The sequence below is a fragment of the Dipodomys merriami genome, unplaced genomic scaffold (genome assembly GCF_024711535.1).
Source record: "Dipodomys merriami isolate MVZ:Mamm:240054 unplaced genomic scaffold, mDipMer1.0.p SCAF_3, whole genome shotgun sequence".
Taxonomy (NCBI): Eukaryota; Metazoa; Chordata; class Mammalia; order Rodentia; family Heteromyidae; genus Dipodomys; species Dipodomys merriami.
In genome coordinates this window covers 83,655,042-83,680,208 of record NW_027204492.1, presented here as the reverse complement: position 1 = coordinate 83,680,208, position 25,167 = coordinate 83,655,042, and the positions used below count along the sequence as shown (strand labels likewise).

Here is a 25,167-nt window from a genome sequence, read left to right as displayed (position 1 = left end):
AAGTGCACCTTCCTCAGCCCTATCCTTGGAAGTACCCCTCCATGATCTCTTATTCAAGTCCCAAATTTTCAAAATCTTTTCACCCTGCTCTTTTTCCTCCAGATTCTCATTGCAAACTTGATGAAAATGTGTCATCAATACACATTCTATATCCTGAATGATTTACTCCGTTAAAATATGCTTCACCAATTAATCCACCCATGTGGAACTCAAACTTCCTACAGAATTAGGGCTGGACATTATGTCCCCAAACCTTGTGATGCTATATACAAATAGTTATCTCTGGTCCAATTCCCAAATGTCATCATTTGAACTCGAAACCTCATCAGCATGACTTTTGGTATGCACATTTTTCTCAGGATTCACGTCTGCTGAGCCCAAACCAGAATCACTCCCTCAGCTCGTGTAAGCACTTTTGGCTTTCTGCAATCTGTGCCTCCAAATTCTTCCATCCTTTTTCAGACCAGATTATTAATCATTTAATGAATTTACTTCTATATTATATTTTTCTTTTGTGGTCTGGTACAGGAGCTTGAATCCAGGGCCTGGGAAATGTCACTGGGCTTCTTTATTCAAGGCTAGCACTCTACCAACCGGAGCCACTGCTGTACTTTTGGAGTTTTAGTGGATATAAGTAGGAATGTAAGGATGTAAGGGTCTCGCTATCTTTCTTGCCTAGATTAGCTTCAAACTGATCCTCAAGTCTCAGCTTCCTGAGTAGTTAGGAATACAGGCATGAGCCACTGGTGCCAGCTTAAAATATCTTCAAATACTTGTGCAAAATTTTTCATTTTATGGCTGACAAAATTTAGATTAGGATTTCATTGAATCTGTACATCAATGACAAGAAATGAATGTGTTTATACTATTATTTTCTGCGGTCCAGAAATGCGGCAAGACCACTAGTTACCAGCTATTTTTATCTTTCTTAGCAGTGTTTTCTAGGCTTCTATATAGGATTGCCTATACTTTTTTGTTATAATTTTACTAAGTATTTTATGGTATTTTTGGTATAAAAATAGGTGATATTGCTGAATTATCTCAATTTTCAGGATCTGTTGCTGTCTGAACTTCCCAAGGAAATTAGGTAAAGAAAAATCCCAATACTGCAGAAGCTTTGATTCTGTGTCTTGGTCTCTGTGTGCACTTATGTGGGTTTATGGGGACATGACAACTCATGTGCTACCACAGTCAGATTAGCAATTCAGTAGACATTGCCTAGTGACAGTGAATATTGCATCCTCATATTTACTGTATTAAAGTCCCCCAGGTATATAAGCAGAAGAAGATAAGAGGAAATATGCATGCTGGAAACTAAACTATTGAGTGTGTATGAAAAGTGATGAACACAGAACACCATGCACAGGTGGCCTGTGACTGAATGATAGTGAAGGACACAAGAGGCAGCCAAAGAATCCCTCCAGAACAGATGGGTACCAAAACTAAAGAGCCCCAAGACAGCAGCATCAGTCACTCACAGGAGGGCACACATGAGAACAACCAACCTGTGAGAAGACAAGGTAGGAAATGTCAGTACTGACAGAGGTTTGCAAAACCATCCTCTAATCAGTTTCTACTCAGCAACCCAGGATTGTACAAGTGAATTGACTGCCTACATAGAGCTGACCAAATTCATACTTCTCTGGAAACTACTACATTTATTATGTACAGATATAGACAATAAGAAACTTACTATGAGATTGTCTTACTTAATCCATTAAATTGCACAATAACTAAGAAAATCACTTCCAAAGGATTTGCCTAGTAACTTCTACTTTTTTTTTTTTTTTTAGGTCAGTCGCAGGTCTTGAACTCTGGGCCTGGGTGCTCTCCCTGAGCTCTTCAGCTCAAGGCAAGCGCTCTACCACTTTCAGCCACAGCAGCACTTCCAATTTTCTGGTGGTTAATTGGAGATAAGAGTCTCCTGGAAACAAAGGAGGAGGTAACAGTGCTCGATAGGAAATGTACTCATTACCTTACCCATGTAACTGTAACCTGTCTGTACAGTATTTTTTATAATAAAAATCATATTTTAAAAAATTCTCCTGGACTTCCTGCAGATCCCAACCTCCCGAGTAGACAGCCACCAGCCCCCTGTCTAGTAACTTCTTAATTATTGACCCCTAAATTGTTTGTTAGTGTTTTTAAGGATGTGTAGTTCTATATTATTAAGTATATAAATCTATGTGCACATAGTTATTGGATTGTTTCCTGCCCTTTCCTCCTGGATTGCCTTTTTTTACTTTCTTTTTTGAGTATGGGGACTGGAAGGATTATATTAGAAGCTCAGTGGAATAATGGAATTAGTTTTTCCACTGGGAATTGGGAATCCTGGGGAATGTTGAGTTTGATAGAATGACAGAAGCCCCCAGACACAATGAGGGACCCATGGGAGAGTTTCATCTCATCCAGGGATGTCTGTCCAACCTGTATGACTCCATCCACTCATTAAAAAAAAAAACTCTGATTACTCTTTCCCACTCAGGAAAACATTTGAAACCATGTCCATATTTCCTTTATTTCAAAAAAGAAAGGTCTAGTTAAACTTCAATGTCATAATTAATGATGCCATCCTTAGCTCAACTTCTTGATCTTTTGGAGGGCATTTAGGCCAAGTTTCTGTGAAGAAAAAAATAGGAACTTTTTTTTTTTTCATTTTAAGTTTTGAGGGTCTATGTCCAAGTAATGTTTTTGCAACAGGAATAAGATTTTTTCCTAGGGCCTTAAGGGGACTGGGGCCTATCTTTGGATGACAGCAAAAGGGAATTCCTAAGTCAGGGTCCCCATCTCAGATGTCTCCAAGTGGGCCCCAATGTCCCTTGAGGAGGAGTAACCCTTCTCCTTGTGCTTCTGACCTCTCTTTGTCCAGGAGGCAGACGAAAGTAAAAGTGTTAGGCCAATGAGCTCCTTCCCATACCTTAGTCCACTCCTTCCCCTTTCCAAAGTTTAGCATGCTCCCTTCCCTAGGCAACACTAGGCCCATTTAGGAAAGACAGTAAATAAACAGCCTCCAACCCCTTTACTTTGGGGTGGCACTTCTCTGAGGCAGCTACCACCATATAAGGCAACAAGGGCCCCTTAGAGCAACCTTCAGATCTGGGTAGCTGCAGGGCCCTTCATATACTATTTGGACAGCAGCCATGATGAAGCCCCTGGCCCTCACGTCCACACTCCTCACGTCCTTCCTAGGCCCTCCTAACCTCTTCGGATAATAAGTCACCTTAGACCATAACCAGTGCTTCTTCTCACTTCTTTCTTGTGGAAGGGGTTTTACCAGCCCCTTTCCCAGCAATAAACTTCTGTGTACCTGGACGTGTGTATGGTTCTCTGGCAAAGTCTAAAATATTCTAACAAAAAAATCTACCTGGCTTTGGGTTGCCAGGAGCTCGTGTGACCTTTCCTGGGGTCCCCAAGTTCTTTTTGCTTTTTGTGATTCCAGAACTCAGTGAGTTTGTGCCTAGATGCCTAGAGAAAGGACAGGAGAGCAGTCTCCATGGTCAGTACAGCCAATGAGGGAAAATTTTCAGACACCTATAGCCACCATCTAATGGCTAAGGCTGTCATAGGCATCTAAAAAGTGATACAATAGGAACAGAGGCCTGATATTCTTGGGGGACCTATCCACATGTTACCTACTTAAGTTCTCTCTCTGCTGTGGGCCATTATGTAGATTTCTGGGATATATATGCAAACTCAAGTGTGAATTACAGGATTGTAGGAAGATTGTGGTGAGGAGAGCTTCCAGTTAAGAGCCTGCCCTGTCCCAGGTCCTCTGGTACCTCACATAGAGTCAGTAGTTACTGGAAATCCCCAGGGGAGAGAAAGTCTCCATAGCTAATGAAGAGATACATCCCACTTTCATAAGGGACTTTTGGGCCTCCTGCCTATCAGAAAGAAAAGGAACTTCAGGCCTGGGTTCTCAGCCCCTTAGTGGTGGTTAGGGAGCTTTCTAGGATTAGAAGCCCCAGAAGCACTGAACAATCAGTGGTTATTTCCTGGGCCTTGTGCTCCTGAGTTTTTGTTGGGTTTGGTCCTGGGTCTTAAACCAAAAGCCTGGGTACTCTTTTTGAGCTCCTACAGCTACACTTCTGACTTGTTTTACAGATCAGGGTATTAGACTTTCCTCTCCTGATTGGCTGAAAAGTGAAATCCTCAGATCTCAGTCACCTGATATAGTGAGGATTACAGATAGGAGCCACCAGCACCAGGCCAACTCCTGGTTTTGAAGTGCTACACAGACTCTGAAATGATGGTTTTAGAGTATTCCAAATCCTGGATCAGCATAGTCCCCACCTAGGACTTGTGGCTAAGCAGGATGCCCCATGCTGTCTGAGGTCTTGTTCCCCTGTTTCCCAGGCAAGCAGAGGTAGGAAAGTGTAAATGTGTTGACAATAGAGTGGGTCAAGTGGGTCCAGGAACTGGTTGTCAGTGTGTTGTAGCATCTGTGAAGTGTCCCTTTTCTACTCTTGTGGTTCAGTGTCTGGTGTCCTGCTATGTGGTTGGGTCACAGTCACCTGACCTTGGGGAGGAAGAGTTGAGCCCTGTGTCAGGCTGCTGTGTTCCTATCTGGCCAATCTTTCTCTTTTTGCCTCTGCCTCAACTTGCATCCACAAAATCAATTTGCAAGTATTTGTAATAGTATAAGCTATTCTTTGCCTCTGCAGAGCTCAATATGCATTTCGGTGGGATTTTTGTTGTTGTTGTTGTGTTTAATTAATTTAAGTGGTAGTCCAAAGCGGGTTCAATGCACATGTCAATCAATGTGTTTGCTGAGCCACCTTGTAGCTGGTTATCTCTCTCCTTTCCTTTTTTCCCCAAGTCCATCCATCCCCACAAGTTACCTGGTCACTATTGGTTCCTGTGCTGGCAATAGCAAGTCTTATGTATTTGGGCTGGAAAAAGTCAGTGCAGTTAGAACAAGAAAATTAAAGAGAGGGGAGAAAAGGAAAAGAAAAGGAAGAAAACGAACAAAGGAATTAAAAAAAAAAAAAAAAAGAAGTCTACAAAGCAAACGCCCTGTTACATTTTTTTCGAGCAGGAAGGGCGGGGAATGAGTGCCGAGAAAAAGTGTCTGAAGCAACACTGCCATCTAGCGGCCACAGAAACATTGACCCGTGTACAACACGGTCGGACATTTTGTTTTTTAAAGGTTATTGTTATTGTTATTGTTGAAAATAAGTTTTAGAAGCTTTCATTTGCTACGTGACGAAGAAAAGGCACTGAGCGTTAGTAAAACGCTGACACAAACAGCGGGGTGACGAGTATATAAAATTCATACACGACAACGCACCATAACGGAATCGTACTCGTCGGCGGACATTTTGTCTTCCTTTCCTTTTGCGATCAAATTCGTGCTCGTGTATGACAGGTGATTCAAACTGGACAGGTGAAAGAAAGCCCAGCCCAACTGGCCCAGCTAGAGCTGCTGATCACAGAGGCCCTTAACCCTTAAGGAGTCTCTCCTGGCAGCAGGAGAAGCAAGAGGTCCCTGTCACTGCAGGAGTAGGCCACTGTCTCCTCAGGAGTCCTGTGACAGTAGGTGACAGCCCAGGGAAGGCCCTGCTGGTTTTCCCTCACTCATCACCAGGCCATGAAGGCAGGAGGGGAAAGTCAGGAGAACTTTCCCCCAAAGAGCAGAGGTGCCAATGGCAGGGGTGCAGGCCAGAGGCAGCTGAGGTGTGATGGCAGGGTGGTGGACCAGAGGCAGCAGTGAGTGTTCACAGAGGAAGCAAGTGCACAGCCTGGGGGAGCTGGTGCTGTGTGGTGGAGGTTCAGGATTAGTCACCAAGCAGGGTTTGTTGTTGTTGTTGTTGTTGTATTGTTTATAATCCATTTCCAATCTCAGGCTTAGGTTGACAGGCAATGAAGGCACTCAGGAAGGATACTGGGACAGATCGCAGACCCCTGGACTCAGTACCTGCCAACCCTTGCTTGGAATCAGCTGCAGATTGTAGTTTGGACTGCATAATTAGTCCCTGTTCCTGCTGAGAGGGCACTATGGAAAACTTACTTCCCAGGGATGGCTCTCCTGGTCCTTTGGGAGCTACTAGTCAGTCAATCCTTTGGATCTAGCCTTCATCCCCAGGAAGTCGACCATCCTTCACTTCGAGGTTCAGGAGAAACACAGTAAATTAATATGAAATTTTCCTCTGACAGCAGTGGTGTTTCTGAATCAATGGGCATTAGATGTCAGCCTTGCACCGTGTTTTCAACTTGCTTACCTCTTTCCCCCCTCCCTTTCTGTTAAAAAAAAAAGGAAGTGGCAGAGGCAACCAGGATTATTCTCTCTAAATGTACTGAGTTGTTCCTTCCTAAACTGTGGATTTCAGTCCACACTGAAGGCACTAAGTCCTTAGACCTAGTTGTTGCTTTAAGCAACAAACAATAGGGGCTACAGTTCTCACGTTGTTACAATTTTCCCCTGAAAACTGACACAAATAAAATTAAATTAAATTAAAAATAAAAAAAATTAAAAAATAGAGAATCTGCAGCTGGGTGCTGGTGGGTCATGCCTGTAATTCTAGCTACTCAAGGAGGTTGATCTGAGGATTACTGTTCCAAGCCAGCCCTGCCAGGAAAGTCCGTGACACACCTATCTCCAATTAACCACCAAAAACTGGGAGGTAGAGCTGTGGCTCAAGTGATAGAGTGATAACATTGAGTTAAAAAAAGCTAAGGGCCAGCCCTGAGTTCAAGCCCCAGGACCAGTATACATACACACACTCACACACACACACACACACACACACACACACACACACACACGAATATCTGAAAGGCAAGTTTGATATGTGACTCATATGAACATTCAAACCAAAATACATTAAAACAAAAGTAATAAATACTAGATATCACCAAGTTATTTTCTGTACTATTTTCTACTGTAAGAAACAGAATCAGTGAATGAGCACACAATACTATGTGGAATTCAGAATAACAAAATACACTAGTACAGAAATCTCACATTTGCAGGGCAGTCCTATTTCCGTAATGGTTGTACATCTTCTGGCAAGCAGCTCAAGTTAACGCATTTTAAAATATCATTTGGTTATTTTATAAAAACAAATTTCAAGAGGAAAGAGAAAAGGAAAAAGAATACACAAATCTATGGATGGGGACAGGAGGGAAAGAATGGGAGAGAGTGATGGAAGGTGAGACATAGCTCAAAAACAATTGTACTGATTATACCTGATTCATGTCATTGTAACTGAGAGCGCAGGGCCCCCTCCGGAGCCTGATGTGCCTAACCCTCTTTTTGACTCTGCCCCTTTTCCTGCCGAGCATCTGGTGCCATCCCCACCTTCTTCTTCTTCACTCTCCTCCCCTTCACCCTCTCTCCTTTCTCCCCCTGCAGCTCACACCTGGTCTCGCACTGGCGGTACACAACCTCAACCAGACCCTATGTGCCCTTTGCAAGAGGTGGCAGGGCCTGAAGGTATAATTAGAGTGCATGAGCCATTCTCAATGTCTGATATTACTCAGATTGAGAAGCGGCTGGGATCTTATGCCCAAGATTCTCATAATTATGTCAAGCACTTTAAGAACCTGGCTCAGACCTATGACCTTACTTGGCAGGATATATATGTAATACTATCCTCTACACTTACCACTGAGGAAAAGGAAAGGGTGTGGACTGCCGCCCAGGCACATGCCGATGATGGCCACCACCTAGATAGTAACTTTCCAGTGGGAGCAACAGCTGTGCCTAGGGAAGAGCCCAATTGGAATTATCAACATGATGCGCCTGGGTGGGAAAGGAGAAATAGGATGATAACTTGCTTAGTGGCTGGCCTTCAAAGGGCAGCTATCTACCTGTTAATTATGACAAATTAAACCACATTACTCAAAAGCCCAATGAAAACCCAGCCAAATTTCTTGAACGCCTTACAGTAGCGCTCCAGCACTATACAAGGCTGGACCCAGAGTCAGCAGAGGCTAAGGTGGTTCTTAATACTCATTTTATTGCCCAATCAGCCCCCAATATTAGGAAAAAGTTTAAAAAGGCTGAGGATGGTCCTCAGACCCCTCAATGAGATCTGGTGAGTATGGCATTTAAGGTTTTTAATAATCGAGAAGAGCAGGAGATTGCTGATAAGACTGCCTGTAAGAGGGAGAACTATCAAATCCTGGCTGCTGCCATCTGGCCTCTTCCGAGAAGAGGCACCCAACATGTACCACCTGGAAGATGCTTCAAGTGTGGGCAAGAGGGCCACTGGGCAAAATTCTGCCCTTCACCACGACCTCCACCTTGGCCCTGCCCCAAGATGTGGGCAACATGGACAATGGGGAGTCAACTGCCCCTCCTCACCTCCACAAGGTAGGCCAGTGCCCCCCTCTCCTGCCCCGCCCATCCAGGCAGGTAGAGGAGCGACTTATTCGGTGCTATCTCAATATACAGGCAAGACTTTTTCCCCACTCCCAGACCTTGGTGGTGGGTGTGGATGGCCTATCTACCCGTCCCCCAACTACAGGACCAGTACCATGTAAAATAGAAGACTTTCCCTTTTCACACGCCTTCCTAATCCTACCTCACTGTCCTACCACACTCCTAGGGAGAGACTTGCTCTCTAATTTCAAGTCTCCCTCTCATTCCATATCCCCAAACAGCCTACACCTGTTCTACTTTTTTCCTTGGATAAACCCCCACCTGTAACCTCCCAACTGGATCCTTTTCCTTTACCTCCAGATCTTGTCAACCCTCTTATCTGGGATATTTCCACTCCTACTATGGCTAGACACCATACTCCTGTCCTCATTAAACTTAAAGGCCCTACCCATTTCCCTAGTACTTCCCAATACCCCATTTCCCTTAGCCACAGGCAAGGTTTAAAACCCAACATCCTTCGCCTTCTTAAACAAGGACTTCTCAGACCTACCTAACTCCCCCTTTACCACTCCTATCCTGCCAGTAGTTAAGCCTGATGGGACCTATCGCCTAGTCCAGGACCTGTGCATTATCAATGCTGCAGTCCTTCCCATTCATCCTGTTGTGCCTAACGCATATACTTTCCTTTCACAGATGCCTCCTGGTACCACCCACTTCTCAGTGCTGGACCTCAAGGATGCATTCTTCACAATCCCCCTGCATCCTGACCGCCAAAATTTCTTGGGTGGACCCAGACACTTCAAGGGCACAACAGCTGACCTGGACAGTCCTCCCTCAAGGGTTCTGAGACAGTCCCCATTTCTTTGGACAGGCTTTAGCAAAGGATCTCCTCTCTCTTCAGGAGTCTCCCAGTGTCGTTCTCCAGTATGTGGATGATCTTTTGCTTTGCAGCCCTTCCTTTGAGTTGGCTCGCCAACATACAGCTGACCTCCTCAACTTCCTGTTGACAAAAGGATATAGATTCTCCCCTTCCAAGGCCCAGATTACAAAGCCAGAGATAACGTACTTGGGTTCATCCATAACTCCTACAGAGAGAAGAATTACTCTTGGTAGAAAAGCCTACATTGACTCTCTCTCTATCCCACAGACCAAGGAGGACATTCTGTCTTTCCTGGGACTTGTATTTGGATACCTGGATTTGCTACGTTGGCCAAACCTCTTTATGAGGCAACCAAGGGTTCCTTACTAGAGCCGCCAGACCCCACAAAGCCCATTGACACCCCATTTAAAGTTCTGAAGCATGCGCTTCTTCGGGCTCCAGCACTGGCTCTACTCAACCTCAAGGAACCCTTTATACTCTGTCACTGAGAAGTGGGGAATTGGCCTTGGGGTTCTTGGACAATGTCAGGCCCCTCCTTTAGATCTGTGGCCTACCTCTCAAAGCAACTAGACCCAATGGTAAAAGGCTGGTCAGTCTGTCTTTGAGCCGTGGCAGCAGCAGCCACCTTAGCACAGGAGAGCAAAAAACTCACTTTTGGCCAACCCACTACCATTCGCTCTCCCCTCAGACTAAAAAGGACCTTTTGTCTCATAAATCCCTGTCTTCCCTTTCCCCTTCCCGCCTACAGCTGTTTCATGTTACTTTTATTCAAAACCCTAACTTTTCACTGGAAAGCTGCTTCCCTCTCAATCCAGCCACCTTGCTTCCATCCAATTCTCACCCTCTTTCCCATTCCTGTACAGAGACCTTGGAGGAATTCACACCCCATTTTACAGGTATCTAGGAAAGTCCTCTTCCTGACCCAGAAGACACCTGGTACATTGATGCCAGTTCCACGTCTACCTCTTCAGGAAGCCGAGTTGCTGGCTATGCCATCGTTAATAACTGGTACCATTCTTGAAAGCAGCCCTCTGCCCCCTAGCAGAACCTCAGAAAAGGCAGAACTTACAGCGCTAACTAGGGCCTTAATTTTAGCCAAGGGTCGGAAGATTAATATTTATACAGACTCAAAATATGCCTATCATATTCTCCATTTGCATGCAGCAATCTGGAAGGAGCGTGGCTTCCTGACCACCAAAGGGACTCCCATTACTAATGCCTCACTGATTCTTAAGCTTTTAGAAGCTGCTTCCCTTCCCCAACAGGTAGCAGTCATTCACTGCAGGGGACACCAGACGGGATTGGATGCCATTACAGTTGGCAATTCAAAAGCAGACCGGGAGGCAAAGCTAGCAGTCCAGAGACAACTCCAGGGACAACTTCCAGCTCCCTTGCTTCTGGTATTGCCTTCAATACAACCCCCTTAACCCCACAGGAACTCGAGGAACTTACCCACCAGGGAGCCTCCCAGGAAGCACAGGGATGGTGGTCCCTAGAAGGACCAGTTGTTCTTCCTGAGACACGAGCAGCCAGCTTTCTTTCCCAGGTTCACCAGGCACTGCACATGGGATTCAAGCCTCTCTCCCACCTTCTGAAACCTGTAATCCATTGCCCTAGCCTAACTACCTGACTCAAGGCTATTACCCAAGCCTGCCCCACATGTTCTCTTACCTCCTCACAGGGTGGTCTCCGACCAGCTGCATTCCCCACACACCAAGCACGGGGACATACCCCAGGGGAAGACTGGCAGATAGACTTCACTCACATGCCCAGATATAAGCGGCTGAAATACCTTCTAACTATGGTTGATACCTTTTCTGGATGGATCAAAGCCTATCCCACAAGGTCAGAGACTGCTGACACTGTTGCCTCTGTCCTTATTAAAGAAATTATTCCTAGGTTTGGCTTACCCAGGTCACTTCAATCCGACAATGGACCTGCTTTCATCTCCAAAGTCACCCAACAGGTGGCATCCTCTCTAAACATCCAGTGGAATCTTCACATTCCTTATAGGCCTCAGTCTTCTGGAAAGGTTGAAAGAGCTAATGCACTCCTCAAAACACAACTTACTAAACTTTCTCTAGAGCTCCAGCAATCCTGGCCAGAACTGTTACCCCGGGCACTCACCCACTTACATGCCTCTCCCCACAGCCCTACTTTCCTCAGCCCCTTTGAGTTAATGTATGGAAGACCTTTCCTCCTAGGTAATTTCCCTACTGACAATACCAAGACTCCACTAATAGGCTACCTTCCTGTCCTAACCTTTCTTGGGCACATGTTACGCCAACATGCTGACCAGTGTCTCCCTCAGCCTCATCAAGGCCCCTTTCCCACTCCCCCAATTTTGCCTGGCGATCAAGTGTTTCTCAAGAGCCTTAATCCATCTGGTTTACACCCTAAGTGGACAGGCCCTCACCAGGTTCTGCTGACCATCGCCCAGCAGTCAAACTCAAGGGACAGCCACAGTGGATTCACCTGTCAAGAATAAAAAGGTCTCCTGCTCCTGCCCCGTCTATACCAACACTGACCTCCAGGTACACCTGTTCCCTCTTGGGCCTACCAAGGTAAGGCTATCTTGCATCCCTGAAGATCCGGGTGAGTAACACTGAGCTAACTGCTCTCCTCTCCACACACCTCACTACCTCATCCCTTAGGTCACCTCCAAGCCACGGACACCCAATCTTCTCTTTTCAGTAATATTTTTCCTTTTCATCTTTGTCCAGCCCCTGCCTGAGAAGACTTCCTCCAAGAGACTTGCTTCCTGCAGATGTCATCTAAGGATTCATGCCTACCAAGGAACAACTGTTGCTCTCTGCCTTCTCTGGGAGGGGACCACATTCTGGCCTTTTACCCTTAATGTCGACATCCCCTTGTCAGCAGGAAGTACCTAGAGAGAATCTGCACCCCACTTCATGATTATTAAAAGGCTGAAATGTAAGGTCCCCTCCTGGATGGCGAGCAACCCCACCCAGTACCTGTGTTACCTAGACAACTGTCACACCTGGAAGTGGTCACATCCTCTTCCCCTGAGGTCACACCTGGATCTGATGTGGCCACACCTTTCTCCCACCTAGTCCCACCTCCTTTTACCTGGTCCCACCTCCCTTTACTTGGCCACACCTTTCTCTGCCCCTACCCTTGATAAGGCTCAGCAAAGGGCCAGATGCCTTTTCCTTGCCAGACTCGTGGAGTGCCAACCTGGCCTGGTCCCAGCAGGTCTACTGAGTAAACCTACCCCTTACCTGAATACCACGTGCGTGGTGTGGTTCTTACTCAGCAACCTCTTTTTACAAACCTAACACTAACCCTTCTGTATATCAACTGTACAAATATAATATTAAAAAGTGAAAAAAGAATACATAGATTTTTCTTTGTGAATTTTATAGTTTGAGACCATAGTCTAACCCATCAATATCAGAGTTCAATATGCAGGGTTCAGATCGTTTTCTTATGGCACTTAAGTTTTATTGCATTCATAGTAGGTGTGAGATAGCAGAAAAATTATCCTTTTAACATACATGTATATCTTCTGACACATCTTACTTATGTGGCATACAGAGAGAAACAGTGAAATAAGATTTTTTTTAATGGGAGATAAAGGTAGAAAAAATCATTAAGAATCAAATCTAAGTTCAAGGTGGTACACTGACATGCTAAGAGGATGACAATAAGGCACAAGCTATTAATGTTAACATAAAAGATAAAGGACAACAAAGAAATTTAGCATCTTCTGACTATTGGCAGAAGGTATTATTACTAAGCTTTGAACACCCCACCCCAAAAAAGCAAGAAGAGAAAAGAAAATTCCCTACATGTTTCTGCCCCTTTGCAGTGAAAATACAATATTTCGCTATTAAAAGTAATTACTCAGGAGGCTGAGATCTGAGGATTGTGGTTCAAAGACAGTCAAGGCAGGAAAGTCTGTGAGACTCTTATCTCCAATAAACTAATCAGAAAAGGCTGAAAGTGGTGCTGTCAGTCAAATAGTAGAGTGCTAGCCTTGAGCAAAAGAATCTCAAGGATAGCACTTGGGCCCTGAGTCCAAGCCCCAGGACCAGCAAAAAAAAAAAAAAAAAGCAAAAATTATAAACCTACTTAACATTCAAGGTTTACTCAACTTTGTTTCTTTTAAAAACTGGTTTAAAATTAATAATTTAAAATTTATATAATATTGATCATATATAACCCACATACATACAGTTGTTTTATACTAATTCAAATAAATAGATATTGAAACACTTAAAAATTAAACTTTAGAAATGAAAGTTCAGACAGGAGTGGAGTAGACAGAGACAACCAGAAAAGTAATTTTTGTTGTCTAATCCAGAATATTGATGAAGGTCATTCAATGGAGAATAAAAAAGTTTTAACCAGTTCTATTCTGGTCAACCCAGTAGTTATGAATGTGGTTCTATACCTGAGAATAAATTACAAAATACTATGTTCTCTTAGGCTAAACAACAAGACTTGGCCTATAATTCAGAAGGGATAATCAAAGCACATAAGTGAACACAGAATTATATTGTTCTTTATGGACAAAGGTAAAAATACCTCCACTGTGGTATTCTTAGCCTCTGAAAGACTTCAATTTTCAGTGTTTTGTTTTTTACATATGTTAAAAAAATAAACCCATTACCAGAATTGTGAAATGGTAACCCCTTATTAACACCTTAATAATTAATAATAGTAAAATCATGTTTAAGAAAACAAATCAAAACAAATCCAAACTTAGGATTTCTTGGAGTCTCTGCCATATGCATCTTGCAAGTTCAAACCACAAATGTTCCCATGTCTTGCATGAGTAGCACTGCTAGAACAAAACACCACCAAGTCCCTGACTTCCACATCTCATAAAAGACTTTTAGCTTCAAGATTCCAGACTTACCAGAGACAGCTTATATTGGAGTGTGTATGTCAGTTATGCCACACAAAGAAAAACAAATATTTCCAAAGTGTTCTGTTTAGAAACTTTGTGAAAAGTTCTTCTGTTAGCTAGATCATTCTGCAATAGGGTGACTAATGCACATATACAAAAATAAAACAAACATAAAACACACACAAGTATCTTGGAAACTGGCTCCTGCAAGCATCTTGAATTAATAGATACCCTGGTAGAACATTATTTCCAATTATTTTGTAGATCATATAGTGGGCTCTGATGCTGTGGAAAGTGGGAGTGGGCCCTGGAGATCCAGGTCATCAGTGTAAGCCATGATCAAATCATGCCTTTTCTCTGATACACAATCTAATACTGAATATCATCTGTCATTCTGTAAAATGTTTTCTACATCTTTCAGGTGCTGATCGGACTTTTGAATTAGCGTTGAGGATCTGACAGAAGAAGTAAGAATTACCGATTGCTTTTCATTGGTCTTCCAGAAATGAGCGAGAAATGTCCATCTAGCTCCTAATTATTTCCATTTTTTAAAAGAACAATTCCACTGCAGTAGTCACCTCAGCAAAGACTCCGAGGAGTGAAAGGGCATCAGCAGTTGAATGACCTTGCCACTCCTTCTGGTGGTACCTCCAGATCAGGGTTAAGGGTGGGTAGGTAAATCTTGCCCATGCTATACCTGCTCTGTGGATGAACAGAGGAGTTCAGTCTGTGGGGCTGTCAAGCCCAGCTGCTTTCACAAGCTTTCACTTTCACTAAATTAATTATTTAAAAAATGTGACAAGCAGTCTTACTTCACATCTAATTTAAAAGCCCAAGCTGACAGAAACATTAAGAGTCCTGACCAAAACTCCAAAATGATAAAACACCTAAAACCACACCCCCAGCACTATCTATCCTCCCATGCACCTACCTTTAATTGATACATGTCATATTTTTCTTTAAAGGGAGAAATCCTGGAGCATGAGACAAAAACGGTTTCTTGCATGCTGATTAGTAAGCAATGCAAAATTGAATTCCTGATAAATGACTGAATGGTGGGGAACTACTAGGTATGTTACACACAAATTTTGTTTGCTTTCAGATTCAAATGGATCCAGCAAATTGCTTTCCTCTGAGGAAAAAAAAAATGTGTTTTTTTTTTTTTTTCTGAACTTAAGTAGATGACCTTAGACATTGGAATGGTCTAACCACATAGTACTGTCTTCAGAGGAGACAAAGATAACTGGTTGAGAAAGACTATGTTTAAAGTCGCCTTGTGAAATATAATTATACAGTTTGGAGTACTTAAAAAAGTAGTGAACCCAAGACCAACAAAACAAAAACAAACAAAGAAACAAAAGTAGTGAATGGCGGGCGCCAGTGTCTAATGCTTATAATTCTAGCTGCTCAGGAGGCCGAGCTCTGAGAATGCCCATTCAAAGCCAGCCTGGGAAGGAAAAGTACATGAGACATTTATCTCCAATTAACCACCCAAAAACCGGAAGTGGTGCTGTGGTTCAAGTGGTAGAGTGCTAGCCTTGAGTGAAAAAGAGCTCAGGGACAGTGCCCAGGCCACAAGTTCAAGCCCCATTACCAAAAACAAAACAAAACAAAACAAAACCCCAAAAAACAAAAAACACGTCAGGCTTGCTGCTCCTTACTGCAATTCCAGATTTTTCAGGAGTGCACAATTTTCCTGGGCCTCTTTGGAGCAATTTCTCGGCTCTTCCACATAGTGATCAATGGATGCCTTGGCAAATCCTGACCTCTGAGTCTTCAGAGGTGTTGAATGAAGACAATGCCTCAAGTGATTTAGAGGACTCTCTACCCCATTCAGAACCCTCAGAATCCTTGACTTCCCACTTTCAGAACTTGAGTCTGAATCTTCAGAGAGAGCTCCTCACTCTGCAGCCCTGGGCCCATGCAAACCTCAACCTCAAGCATAAGGCTAGGGCTTGGGTCTGGAGATGCAGCCCGGAGAGCAGGCTTGGCAGGAGTGAAGAAAGGCCATTCAGACGTACCTGCACCTATTATTTGAGGAATGATTAGGACCAAGATCCTTGGGACCATGTAAGATTAGGGTCTGAGTATTGCAGAGAGTCCTATTAGGAGTCAATCTAGTGCTAATGATTGAATACAGCCTATGAATCTACAATAAACTAGTTCTAGATGGCAGGAATTTTAAATATCTAATATATCATATGACTTAGTCATTTTCTTTTTGTAAATTTGGTCCTGTGACCAACGGAATAGACATTGAAGACACAGAAATGATCACACAGACATATGGCCACCCACATTACAAATGAGGAAAGCAGTATGGAGGCTACTCTATAGAGTAACTACACATAGAACTCCCCTATGACCCAGCAATCCCATTTCTGGACATTTACCCAAATGATCACAAACAAGGCTGCACTAAAGCTACCAGCACAACCAGGTTTATCGCAGCATTATTACCATAACTAAGATATGGAACCAACCCAAATGCCCTCAGTAGATGAATGGATCAAGAAAATGTGGTCACCCCATTTGTAAGGAAATGGAAAGACTTGGAAAAAATTTTATTAAGTGAAGTAAGCCAGACTCAAAGAAACATAAGCTCCATGTTTCCCCTCATTTGTAATAATTAGTATATGTCTAAGAGAGTCCTAACAGATGAGCCAGTCCTGGAATTCAGAACATGAGCACTGTTCCTGAAGCTTTTTTGCTCAAGGCTAGCACTGTACCATTTGAAGCACAGCTCCAGTTTCAGCTTTTTGCTGGTTAATTGGAAATAAATATCTCACGGACTTTCCTGCCTGTGCTGGCTTTGAACTGTCATCCTCAGCTTTTGGCCTTGTGAGTAGCTAGGAGTGGGCCACCACTGATTGGGGAAGTATGCACCTTCTTGTTTGGGTTTTAATTTTCTTTTTCACTAGGCTTCTTCTACCCATGCAATCAATTGATTAATCAATCAATCAATCAAAGAGCAAGCACCTGTTCTCTTGTGCACATGCTAAACCAGAACCAGCCAGCCCATCCAGGAGCAAGTGCTCTCTGATGACTGACTCCTCATTGGTTCCCAGGGGGACTGCCAGTGACACCTCGGCTATCTTCAATCTTCCCAAGGCTGTGTCTAGTCTGGCCTGGGAGAGGTCATGATCAGAGGCTGAGCCGTGCTGCCAGGACCAGCCAACACCTCCCTTCTGGCTCCTGTGGCAAGAGCAGCAGCAAACCAATGGCTGCTTTCTGTAAAGTGTCCCTTTCCTGTGATGAAAGATGGGCCTACAGATCCTGCCTTCCCCAGTGCAGTCTCTCTAGCCTCCTTGGGTTCTCAGCACAGAGCTGTTTCCAGGACTTCAACAGAGGAGGCGGCACACCAGGGACCAGATGGCTGGACAGGTTCAGAATCATGAACATGCTTGAGATGGCCTGAGAGAGAATGAGAGACAGGCGCATGGGAAAGAATGACATGACAGAGAGAGAGACCCAGAGAGTGCAGAAGCTGCAGAGACACGAGGAGAGACAGACCTAGAGAAGATGTTTAGGACATACACGCAGATGGAGGACAGAGACAGACAGTGTCAGAGACAGAGTCTGAGACACATAATGGAAAACAGGTGAAGTGGATGGAGAAACATTGAGAGACGCTGAGAAAGAAGTGAGTGTTAAAAGTCCCTGGTATTGTCCAGATGAGAGAAGAACATGTGAGACAGACTGAGAGTGAATCTCCTAGAACAGGCAGTGTGTACATTAGCGTCCTGAGAACAGAATTCTGCTTTAGTCAACCATGAAGGGTACTTTTTGAGAGGACTTGGTTTTTCTCAGATACTCCATTTTTCTGGTGTCAGAAGGATAGTTGGAAAGTTGGCTTGTGGTGTATGTCTCTTTCTCTAACTGGGGATTGCAGTATTTAGGAGGAGAAACAGGACTGAAATTTCCCATGGGAATTGTTAAGCTTCTGGACATCACTGGGCTCAAATAAGTATACAACAGTTTCACAAACAATATTTTCTTGCCCTCATCTCCCTCCTCAACCACACTTCTGTAAGGGACAAACATCACTGAAGTGTTTTCAAGGAAGGCAACATTTGCCCAATGGAAACACCAGAGAAACTTTTGCTGGGACTCATGAGAGGCAGAAGGGTCAGGATGTGATTTAGGACTAGGCATGCTTTTAGTAGGTTCTGTGATGGTAGCATGAAAATATCTAGAGCAGTTTAGTCAAATATCTATGCAAGCCGTAATCTGCAGTGTCTGATATAGCCAAAGGAGGAGGCATTGCTGTTTGTCCTGTTTGCTGGAGTCCAGCAGAGATCCTGAGCACTAGACCTCCACAGGATCAGAAACTTGGTATTAAGGCTATTCACAGATTTAATTCCCCATACAGATTCTCTAGTTTGACACATGTCCATTGGTCAGATTGACTTGTATGTTGACTTGGGTGTGTCAGTGTTGTTTTGCCCCATAATCCCAAGTGATTGGCCTTGCTTGGCTGATCCTCTCAGAATCAGCAACAGAATTAAAGAGCAGAATTAAAATAGCTACCTGTCAAAGGGGAAACTGTCTCTTTAGCTGGACCAGCCATCTTAGAATTTAAGAAAATGTTTGAAGTCTGGTGCCAGTGGATGGCTCATGCCTGTAATCCTAGCTCCTCAGGAAGCTGAGATCTGAGGATCACAGTTCAAAGCCAACCTGGGCAGGAAAGTCCTTGAGACTCTTATCTGCAATAAACTACTCAGAAAAGGCTGGAACTGGCTCCAAGTGGTAGAGTGCTAGCCTTGAGCAAAAGAAGCTCAGGGATAGTGCCTAGGCCCCGTGTTCAAGTCCCAGGACTGGCAAAAAGAAAATAAATGAAAGAAAATGTTTGATGAACAATATTTTTAGGCAAGGACTGCTTTTACTCTTTTCAGTTGCTAGTTGGTTACACTGAAAATCATACTTGGGGCTGTGTGAAAATAGCTGAGTAGACACTAAGCTGCAGTGGTCCATTTTCTTTTTGTAGACAGCATATGGGTGGGAAATAAACTTGAACATCAGAGTTCAGGTCTGGGTTGTGGAAACAGATGTGCTTTGCAAGGAATGCTTACCCTCTCCAGATAATAATTCTGTGCTTACAGTCTATGTACAATACTTAACAGATGGTACAAATTTAAAGGTAAGGAGAATATAAGAAAGTATAAAGTGGCGAATACCAATTAAAATAGGCAAGAGAAGCTGGGCACTGGTGGCTCACCAGTGTAATCCTAGCTTCTCAGGAGGCCAAGATCTAAGGATTGCAGTTCTAAGCCACTCCAGACAACAAAGTCCATGAGACTATTATCTCCAATAAACCACCAAAAGAGCCAGAAGTAGAACTGTGGCTCAAATGGTAGAGCACTGAGTTCAAGTCCCAGCACAGGCACTAAAATAAAATAAATAGGGTGAAAGTTGTGTAATTCTTTAAAAAAGACTAGACCAAAGCCCCCAAAAATATGTGCCTGGAGATGGGTACTTTACTTACAAGAGGGAAAGGGGGGGGCAAGGTGAGAGGAGTGTAAAACAATAAAGATGAGAAGGTGGGGAGAGTGTAGGCAAGAATTCATTGCATATACCACAGAATTCAGAAATATAAGGGATGGGGTGGGTTGAAGAGGGGTGAAGATGTTGAAGTGAAGACACACATAAAAATACATTGTATTAGAACTCAAAAAATTAACTCTCCCAAAAACCAATCCTCAAAGACCTCAAAGAAACAACCGCCCCATTAATAAGTGGGCTAAAGACTTAAAGAAAGACTCTGTGAAGAAGAAATAAGAATGGCCAATAGACACATGAAGAAATGCTCAACCTCTCTAGCCATGAAATAAATGCAAATCAAAACAACATTGAGATACCACCTCACCCCAGTTAGAATGGCTATAATCAAGAAATCTAATAACAACAGATGCTGGAGGGGATGTGGACAAAAGGGAACACTACTGCACTGTTGGTGTGAGTATAAACTTGTTCAACCACTTTGGAAAGCAGTATGAAGGTTTCTCAAAAGACTCCACATAGAGCTCCCCTATGACCCAGCAATCCCTACTCTGGGCACTTACCCAAAGGATAACAAACAAGGACACACTAAAGCTACCAGCACAACTATGTTTATCATAGCATTATTCACCATAACTAAGCTATGGAACCAACCCAGATGCCCCTCAGTTGATGAATGGATCAAGAAAATGTAGTGTGTGTGTGTGTGTGTGTGTGTGTGTGTGTGTGTGTGTGTGTGTGTGTGTGTACACAATGGAATTCTATGCTTCTATCAGAAAGAATGGTACTGCCCCATTTGTAAGGTAATGGAGAAACTTGGAAAAAATTGTATTAAGTGAAGTAAGCCAGACCCAAAGAAACATAGGTCCCATGGTTTCCCTTATTTGCAATAATTAGTATACATCTAGGATAATCTTAACAGACGAGCAGAATAGCTCAGTAGCTATGTACATATGGCCATATAAGATGACACTAAGTAAAATGAACTCCAAGACATGGACACAAGAGGTTTTTCTTTGTTGTTGTTGTTTTTAATGTACTATGTGATTTTTTTTTGTTTCATGTATATGTTTTTCCTCTTATGGTATATCCCCTGTTGTCACTGTACTTAATTTTGGTGCCCTGGCATTGCTAATTTGAATTAGGAAAGGGAAAGGGAACAACAGAATGGTGAGACAAAGAACCAATGCAATAGCGATATACACAAGATAATATGTTGAAAATGATCTGTACAACTTGGAGGTGGGGAGGGTGGGGAGAGGGAAAGCAGGGATAAAATGAGGGAAGGGGTAACAAGTTTGACAAGAAATGTACAGATTACCTTACTTATGTAACTGTAACCCCTCGGTACATCACCTTGACAATAAAAAATGCAATGTACATATAAACTGATTTGTTAAATGGCAAAAAATGCAATACATAAAAACTAAAATTAAGATAAGTTAGGGAAGGGGTGGAGGTAGGTTGGGAGGGATGGGTGAGAATGTTGAAAGAGTGACATTGATCAGGATTCACTGTATTCATCAACTGTTTTGGTGAGTGGCAACTCCTTTGTACAACTACTTAAAGATAATAAAACTAGTTTTAAAAACCAAAAAGTAGAAAAACAGGCAAGAGGAGAGACTTATGTACTGCATAGTTTGAAGATGTTTTATTTGAACAGACTTAGGTTAGAAGTAGTCACAGTCAAGAATTAGTTTTGTGATCTTTGATGTGTGGTTGAACTTCTCTGAACCTAACTTTCCTCATTTGCACACAGAGATAAAAACACGGGTTGAGCTTCTCTAATCTGAAACTCTAAGGATTTCAAAGCATCACTATGATACCATGGTGAAAAATTCCACAGCGGATCTCTTTTGACAGCTTATTGTTAAAATGCAGATGGGGTTTGGGCATAAACTCAGTGATAGAGGGTGAGTTTAGCATGCTTGGCCCTTGGTCCAGTGTTTACACAATCAGGTTTAGGTTATATGCATATTTGTATGTGGAATACAAATGAATTTTGTGTTTGTACCTGGATTCCATGACCATAAAAATCCCATGGTATACCTATGTGTATTTATGTATGTGTGTATATAAATGTGTGTATGCAAATACTCTAAAATCTGGAAATCATCCCGAGAACTTCTGGTCCTAATTAACTCAGATAAGGGTTGTCACACCCCATCCCCAGGGAGAACCCTTTCCTGACCACCTGAGCTGTGGGCCCCCATCTTGTTCCAGTCTTCCCATCATTATTTCATGTTGTCATTTTCAGTATGGCTCCCTGCCCCACAGGCTGAGTCCTCTGAGGATTGTTACACTTCAGGATATATTGCACAGAAGTAAATTCAGACAGTGTCTCAGTTATGCTTTCTGTCCGTCAAGATGTGTCTGTGTTTTCTTTTATTCCTAGAGTGTCCATAGTCCAGAACCACATGGGTGTTAGTGCAGTAGCCACATGTCCCCCTTCACAGTGGCGGGTACGGGGGTTCTCACCTGGAAATAGTCTACTGAAGGAACAGACATGGCAGTTCCTCTGCTTGATTTCCTGATCATTTAGAGGAATAAGAAGGTCTTCTGTCCCCACTCTGTTCTCAAGTGTCAAATATCAGCATGGACCCCGGCTTTTCTCCTTCATTGTGTATCTTGGAGAGCCCTTGACAGACTGGGCTTTGTCCTTAGGATGGGGCTACAATGGGTACTTTGGTGATGAGACCACTGCACAGAGTGTGCCTTCAGTAAAGACATGTTAGATGAATAGACCCTGGACAGTTAGGCTTTGTTGATTTGATGATGAAAGGTATAGATGGCACTGAGGCCGCTATCAGCAGGATCTATGACATGAACTTAGAGACCTTAGTGACCAAGTGGGCGGTTCGTTGGTAAGAAGAGACACTTTGGCTTTCTTCTGTTGATTTGGCTCATCTTCCTTTCTACCCCTCACCCTCAATCAGTCCTTTCATTGCTTTGGGACTGCTGTTATGTGTCTGTGTCTTTCTAGCCTATCTGACTAAACATTCCTAACTGGAGGACCCTGCATCACAGTCCTCCACCCAAAGTTGGCATCTTTGGGTTATATTGGTTGTTTTTTTTTTAATGCTGATAAGAAGAGCATCCCTTCCATTCTAGACCAAATGTATACGTGTGTGTGTGTGTGTGTGTGTTTGTGTGTGTGTGTGTGTGTGTGTATTCTTATGAATGTGAGGGTGGTGGGACACACTTCCACATCTGTGCAGTGGTGCGTGGCAGGATCATGGATTCCTTTTTCCTAATATTGAAAAAGATAGGCTTGAAAAGTTCAAAACCCGTTCCTTGCCCAGATGTCTGTCATTTACCTGTGCGTTTTTGCCACTCATGGAAAAATATCATCATATTTAACTGATATTGTTCAATGAATTCTGTTCCTTTGATATGAAATGAATTCTTTTCCTAAGTATATTTTGTATCACCAAGGACAGCTAGATAAAGTATGTGTGATTGTTTTTAAAATTCAAGAGCAATAGAATTCTTCACGGTGTTTTGGACACAGTATGCAATTGAGTGTTTAGCTACTTATTCTTCCTCACCCACACTAGAACACAAGTTAATGGCAGCAAGTGTTTGAAGTGTGTTTGGGCAGCACTCTGGGCACTGGGAACACAGCCTATCATGGAAAAGAAATGATAAATATTACCTGAATTCTATACTGACTTGGACAGACATGTCCAGTTTCTAGAACATTCCTTTCTTTCTTTCTTTTTTTTTTAGGGGGGGGGGTCCGGTCATGGGGCCTGAACTCTGGGACTGGGCGCTGTCCCTCAGCTCTTCAGCTCAAGGCTAGCACTCTACCACTTGAGCCACAGCGCCACTTCTGTCTTTTTTCTTTTTGCTTATGTGGTGCTGAGGAATGGAACCCAGGGCCTCAGGCATGCAAGGCAAGTGCTCTACCACTGAGCCACCTTCCCAGCCCTCTAGGACATTCCTTTCTAAACATTGTCCCATGAATGCTTCCTAGCTCAGCTTCCAAGGACACTTGAGAGTCCAGAGAGAGGTAGTATGCCATTATTAGGGACATAGCATCTGGAGTTAGAGGGTTCCCAAGTAGAACTGTTCCTTACTGCTCCTGTGATCTTATGCACATTCCCTAATTTTCTCACTGTAGGAATGCTGCATGGATTCCATAGGCTTCAAATAGTGACTGAGGAGCCTGAGGCCTGAGTGACTCCATCTTGAGCTAGCTGTCATCTTCTGAGGTATGAGTTATGCAGCTGACCATGAGCCCAGCCTGGGAATGAACAGAAGAAGCAATTCTCTGGCACTAAGAACATAAACAATCCTTGGGAAAACCGCAGGCAGGCAGGTGCTGGAGGGCATGGTGACCAAGCAGTCAGGCCACAGGTGGTGTTTGTTTAAGAAAGGAACCCTGCAATTTACAACTTATCTCCTTGAGACTCCCTGTGGTGCAAGCCAACCAGTTTAAAGTATGTCAGCCCTCTGATCTAACCAACAACCTGTTTCTGCTTTGTAGTGTGCCAATCATACTATAGAATTGTATTATGATTTTCCCGCGATGTATAATAATTTGTTGTAAGATGCTATGATGTATACAAAGTCCCTGCCTTCCCTAAAAAAGTGTATAAAAAGTGCTATAACCCTGGGCTCAGGGCCTCTTAGCGTCACCAGTTACCTGGTGCGTGGAGGACCAAGCTCAAGCTTGCAATAAAGACTACTTTGCTTTTACATTGGTGACGGTCTCTGGTGGTCTTTTGGGTAAGGATTTCCGAATTCGGTTTTACAGTGACATGTTTATAAAGAGTCCCAAATTCCCCTTACATTATTTGATGGATATCTGTGACTACCCCCTGCAGTGGAGCTTGTGTGAAGACAGATAAACCAGAGAAATTCACTGGCCAGGGTTGGCTCCAACGCTAGTGGATAAGAAAAACAGGGAACCATCTTCAGTAGGGTTGGGGCTGCAAGAGGGTCAAAATCAGGGTGTTGTGGGAGTTCTGAGATAGGCTTTTGTCCAGGAGATGGAGAAGAGGACAGAAAACTACTTATGGATGATGTCTAAGCTGAGTTCTGAAGGATGAATAAGAAGTGAACCACTCTATTCTGGAATTTTCTTTTTCTTGTTTTGTTTTGTTTTGTTTCCGATCATGGGGCCTGAACTCTGGGCCTGGCCACTGTCCCTCAGCTCTTCAGCTCAAGGCTAGTGCTCTACCACTCAAGTGGTAGAGCTCAAGTGGTAAAGCACTAGCCTTGAGCCACAGCACCATTTCCGGCTTTTTCTGCTTATGTGGTTCTGAGGAATCGAACCCAGGGCCTCATGCGTGCAAGGTAAGCACGCTACCACTGAGCCATCTCCCAGCCCTATTCCGGAACTTTTTAGTAAAGATAGTGTGCTCATCCTTTAAACTGGCTCCCAGCTGAATGAGGAATGGGAGTGACCCAGCATTGGCCAGGGTGAAAGGAAAAGAATGCATATTGAGGGATTAGGGGACACTTGCTCATTGGGAAGATGCAAGAATAGAAAGTACCTTCTCATACTTGTATATTGCCACATGTGTTTGTGATTCCTGGACCCAATTGTAAAGAAAATGATTAGTGGTCCTTGATGGCATC

General features: G+C 43.4%; 2 long non-coding RNA genes across 2 annotated transcripts in view; one reads left to right on the top strand and one right to left on the bottom strand.

Moving 5' to 3' along the window:
* LOC138840334 (uncharacterized) overlaps positions 1-25,167 on the bottom strand; it is a 245,295-nt gene that overhangs the window by 30,317 nt on the left and 189,811 nt on the right. The gene's annotated exons all lie outside the window — the stretch shown is intronic.
* On the top strand, positions 11,040-23,973 carry LOC138840335 (uncharacterized). Its single transcript, XR_011376070.1, has 4 exons — positions 11,040-12,140; positions 14,504-14,549; positions 15,048-15,152; positions 23,705-23,973. It is a non-coding gene; the product is annotated as an uncharacterized lncRNA (long non-coding RNA).